Source organism: Papaver somniferum, chromosome 7 (assembly GCF_003573695.1).
Source record: "Papaver somniferum cultivar HN1 chromosome 7, ASM357369v1, whole genome shotgun sequence".
NCBI lineage: Eukaryota > Viridiplantae > Streptophyta > Magnoliopsida > Ranunculales > Papaveraceae > Papaver > Papaver somniferum.
The window spans coordinates 29,162,600-29,168,667 of NC_039364.1; positions in this window are offsets into that span (position 1 = coordinate 29,162,600).

A 6,068-nucleotide genomic window follows, 5' to 3' on the forward strand; every position below is an offset into this window, starting at 1 on the left:
TTGAAGATAATAAGACCAACATAGAAATGGAAACTGGTGATGATTCATATGGATACACATTGAACACAGGGTGCTTGTTTAGTTGCCTGAATGAGTTGTTTTTACAGCAAGAGCAGCTGCAGTTGGAAATTGAAGCTGTTGAAGTTGCAGGTGCAAATACAAGTGCAATGGAGGAACTCGAATCTGGAGAATTTGGCAGTGATAATGGAACTTTTTGTGTTGGTGATTGCAGCTGTGTGTTTTGTTGCTGCAATGGAAGAGATGCAACTGCAGGTGATGCTGCCATTGAGAATTGCAGTTGGTGATGCAAATTTGTATGATGATGGCCTAATAGTGATATAGGGAACTGGTGAATTCAGAGATAATGAAGCTGGGATTGAATGGGTTTTGCATCTGCAGGTTAAGCTGTTGACGTTGTTATTGATTCAGGGAATGAAGATGGACCGAAATTGGTGTTGTGTTGATGGGATACAGAGTTCGCAATGGCTAGGGATGCTTGCAGTGTGGCATTAACTGAAATGGAGCTACAACTGTGATGTAATTGGTGGTTACAAGAATCAGTGAGGAAAAGAACTGAAATGGGTTTGTGTTACTGCTACAGAATGACGCTGCTTCAAGGAACTGTAAAGGGTAGGTAATAGTGTAATGGCTGGTGATTATTGATTCCATGATGAAGAGACTGTGTTAGAAGATGATGAGCAATTGCAGACGAAAGTGGTTTGTAGTTTATGTGCTTATGGGTTGTTGAGCTTGCCAGGAGTTGCAGAAATGGGTGCAGAAAATGGGAGTTGGTGTTGCGGCAATGTAGAGAAGGAATGAAGCTGAGTTTAAAAAGTCAGGGAAGCGTTGCTAGCAGTTGCAGTTTGAATGGAACCGATGCTGAAGATCAAGTTAAGAGATGTTGCTGTTGATTGAGGCAATAATGCTTTGCAGGGGAGCTGTAGAAATGGCCTGGAGACGGCCATAATTCTTTTCTAGTGAGTTGACTCACCTGACCCGGTTTGACTCAGAGAAATACTTGGGCCTGTATTGATTGGGTTTTAACTGCTATTGGACTTCGACTGAGTTTTCCAAGGATTTTGGCCGTGACCTATTTAGAACTTGGCAACAGTATAAGAGCCGACGTATCTCCACCAGGGAAAAGATATCTTTACTTCTACTCTTTTGTTCTAGGGTTTAGAAACATGAGTTTTCTCTTTATTCTTGTTATGAACTCCATTAACATGAGTAGTTAATCTTATTATTGGTTATGGAATAATTGGATTTCACAAAGCATGTTTCTTGTTCAATGAATTAGTTTTTTCTCCATTTATCGATTATGATTCACTGTTTATATTGTTACATGATTTGAATGCTTGTTTGATCGAGTCGCGAATCGCTTGAGTTTGTTTTCATCTCTATTGCTAGATTAGGATTTGTTATACGCAAAAGTGATAAATTCCTGATTACAAGTAGCATAAATATGGTTATAGCTTGTAGGATTTGTTAAATCGGATTAGTGCTTTTACACGTTCGATTGCTTTGATTGGCTTGATTTCATTGAACTTAATGTATCTAGGGAATTAAACTTGATTAGTGCTTTTACACGTTAGGTTGTTCTCTAAGATAGAATTCATATTCGCGTCTTTTAATGTGTTTGTTGATGATAAGAGGAGATTTGCGGGATATACTTGCGATCAAGGTATCCTAGGGCCTTTGATAAAAGAGAGATTAAATATCAATTCTAGTTATTGTTAAAAAGCATGTTTGTGAATGAGGATGAATCCTTAACCAATATCTTTATATTATTGATTTGCTTGTTTATTTCTTTCTTTGTTTGCTTTTATTTTAGTTTATAAAAATTATAAAACCCCCCATTGTTATTATAGGAAACTGAAACAAACGACAACCTAGACCTCTCTGTGGGAACGATCCTTTCTTTCCCTTGCTATATTTATATTTTGAGTAGTAAGAAAGTGTAATTATTTTTGACGCTTACGATAGCGATCAAATTTTGGCGCCGGTGCCGGGGAGGCGGCGGTTGTCACTTGTTTTTGGTTTCTTATTTTTAGTTTTGTTTTTAGTTTTTATTATTTTCTGTTTTTGACGTAGTTTTGAGAACTCTTGTTTCAGGTACTTATTGTCACATGGAAGGAGCATATTGTAGCAATGGATACGATTTTCAACCTCCTCAACACTCTGACGATTGCCCACCATCTATGGAATACGATCGGAACCAATTTATTGGCTATGATCAATATCCAAGAGCTTATGGTGATTTTCATACATACCAACAACAACCTTGCAGTGGGTATGTAAGTCAAGCACCTAGGTGGGACAATTATACTTCCAAGTTTCTTTATCCGAGATGTATGAATGCTATAAATGGACTGACCATCGCACAAACCGATTTCTGCAACACTTTTTCTTACCCGACTCCGGATCGTAGTTATGATCATTCACCCATTCAAAGGGAAGAGTCATGGGAAAGAGAACCTATTGTAGTCAATGGTGGTAAGCGTGTGAACGTCAGAAAACTTGCACATAAACTATATAAGTTGGAAGATGAGGGAACTTCGGAAGAGCTTGTCGCAGAAATTAGTATGACCATTCATATGGAATTTAAATGACGTCGTGATAAAGGATGGGAAACCGATGAAGATTCTTACTATGGTGAATCTGAAAATGAAGATGATTGTGTTGAAAAGGACCAACCTTTGGAGATATTTGATGACATTAGTGTAGTTGACTCAAATCTTGATCTTTATAATGATCAAACACCTATTCAAAAGGTACATGAGTATGATGAAACTAGTGTTTTACAGAACTTCCCTGCAACATGGTTTGAGTCTAATGATGACGAGTGTGTTGAGAATGAGACCGTTATGACCAATATTGTGGAAGACCCAATTGAGCTTGCAAAGGATTGTAATGATGATGTTAACACTGAGACCTTAGTTAAGGTAGAAACGGATGAAGAATGGTTGGAAGGGTTGATGGAGGACCATGATATACAAGAGGTGAATAGTTCACTTGAATTTTTCAAGGATGAAGAGGATTACGTGATACAAGAGATTGTGATAGGTTTGTCTAATCCTTCGCACATTGTTTCTTCTCCTTTACCTCTTATTGGTTTGAATGTATGTGCTTCGAGAATATTGTTGAATGACTTTTTTTCTCGATTTCCGCCATTAGAGATACTTGATTCTCATACTATGCAGGTTTTGGAACAAGAAACCGTGGAAGTTCCTGAATTTTATATTCTTTACCCACTTCCAAGTATGGACAAGAATAAGTGTGGGGGAAACTTTTATCGGCTAATAGCTTCATTTCTGTTTTACATTACTAATATGTGTGCGAAGCTAGTGTTTGCAAAGCAGGTGCTATGGGTGGATCCCCAAATTTTTCGATTATTGGTGTATGGAGAATTCGTCTTGCAAGTCGTGCTAATGACTTTAAACCAAGCGCTAAGTGGGAGGCAACCCATCGGTTTTGTATCTTTATCTTTCTCTTTTTATTTTTAAGCATTTTATCTTTGTTTTTGCATATCATTTGCGGAATTTTTCACCTTGAACTTTACTTTGAATGACTAAATTTTACATTGAGGACAATGTAAAGTTTAAGTGTGGGGGAGCATTTATATGTTTGTATAGTTAGTTGATTTGATGCCTTTAGAAAAAGAAAAAAAAATAGGAAAAACAAAAAATAGCCTTATAAACTCCGAAATCTAGCAACTTGTGCTTTATACTAATGAAAATATAGGAGTTGAGGAACCCATTAGTAGAGTCTATTCAAATGAAAACGAACAAAGTATAAAAATAAATAACATGTTAGTTGTCACCATATCTCGGATTCGTCACCATGTCACGTTCTATTTTTATTTTTCCATATTTATCAATTGTTTATCTAAGTGATTTGGTGGGTCACCAACATCGAATTGTTGTCACTGCTAGGATGAAATAGAGTGATTGAGTTACTACAAAAAAAAAAAAAAAGAGACCAGACCAATTTGACCAAATGGTGTACATATAAAAAAAAATTGACACTTGGATAGCAATATGTGTGTTTCTCCCTGTCTCCGTCGTCTAAGCAAGCGTGCAATGCATGATCCATGGGAATTTCCATGTAATCTGCTGACAAGAATCATGCGTTTGGATCCAAAAGATCCAATCATGTTGTCGATTTGAAAAAAAAAGAAAAAAAATTGGAAGAAAAGAAAAAAAAAATATTATTATTGTATTGAATAAAATCGATCACTGGTTCCCTTGTATATGTCAATGAATTGATCTAAAATTAAGTTTGTCGACCGCTGGTTCCCTTGTATATGCCAGTCGTGTTGATATTAGTTTTCAGACCAGTACCTCAATCCAATAGGATTTTTAGGTTTGTCTTGGCAGTGACCTTCAAACAGATATGAGAAACACCGTTCACTTTAGTCAACAGTCCGTCACCATCTATTTTCTATATCCATCTTCTTAATCTTTTCATGTGATTGTGATTGATTAGATTCCGAGTATTGTGGTTGTGTTCAACTTTCCGGATAAAGCTATATTACTAATTTATGAATTGGATTTTTATTGAAAGTGGGTACTTCCTCCTGTAATCATTGATAGTATGCCAATTACAAAATGTTTAGTGTCATTTTTAGACTTTTCACAGGTAGCTGGATTTTGGAAGTAAAGGTTTTGTAGGTACACCTCTTGTAAACCTTCACGAGACTATAAATTGTCCACTAGGGACACCTAGAGGTTTAAAAGCTTGTTATTTATGCTAAGAGTAACCGTAACCTCGACGAGACGGAGTTATATGTATGTTTTAGAATTAATTTGTTTAATTTGCTCGAGGACTAGCAAAGTCTAAGTCTGGGGAAATTTGATAGGTGTCTAAAACACCTTAATATTTATCTATTGTTTATGCTTTCTTTGTTAAGTTTTCGTATCTTATGGTTGCTTTTGAGTGTTTAGGTACTTTGGAGTCATTTGGAACAAAAGAAGAAGAAACAGGGCAAAAGGTGAAAATGTTGTTGGCGGATTATTTCTCACTATATGCTTTTATTTCTTCATCTCTGGCTGAAAAGCATGTCAGCTTTAGTGATGCAAATTTTGTCTGAAAAGCATGACAACTTTAGTGATGTATAAAATTGAAGGAAGGAAGTGGATCTGAGAAGTAAAGGACGGCTGCTGCTGGTGGAAGAATTCAAGAGAAGAAAAGAGCGTTCATTTGGAGCAAGGAAGGCAGAATCATCATCGTTACACAAGCAAGCACTATTGGGAGTAAAGCCAAGGACAAGGGGAGGATCAGCTGAGTTTGCTTAAAGGATGTTCATTTTGGCAGCCCTTATCAGGGTGATGGTGTCTAGATAAATCCCACTCATTACCAGGTAGGGCTGCACATGGGTCGGGTTGGGTCGGATTTGGCCTCACCCGTCACCCAACCCACTGATGGTGGGTAACAGAAGTTGTCACCCGCAACCAACCCAACATTACAATGGGTCGGTTTTCACCCGACCCACATTACGGTGGGTTGGATCGGGTGGGTGGTGGGTTACCCACTATAAAATACAATGAACATTACATTAAGAACCCAATTGAAATAAGCCAACCGAAAATCAATCTTAGGAAACAAAATCCTAATTAGTATTTACAAATTACAATGATTCCTAGTCTCACCTTTGGTTGTTGGTTTACTGGTGACGATGTTGATTGATTGCTGCTGGTGATGCTGTGATTTGATTTACAAAGCGAAGAGAAAATGAAAAAAATAAACTGAGCCTCTGAGACTGTCGTTGAAGGGAACTGATTGAAGACTCTTCAGTGAAGAGAAGCTACCGATGATTAGGTTTAGGCATTACATATTATCACTTCAATGGATGTGGTTCATGTAGGATTGGGTAATCTAAGGGTTAGCGTTAATTTAGAAATATTTAGGTGGGTGGGTGGGTTGGGTAGGGTGAGGAAGTTGTCACCCACAGTCGACCCACCATACGATGGGTTTTGATGTTGTGACCCATAGCCGACCCGCTCCTAAGTGGGTTGGGTCGGGTGCGGGTAATTTCAGGCGGGTGTGGGTTGGGTTGGTGGGTTGAGTCG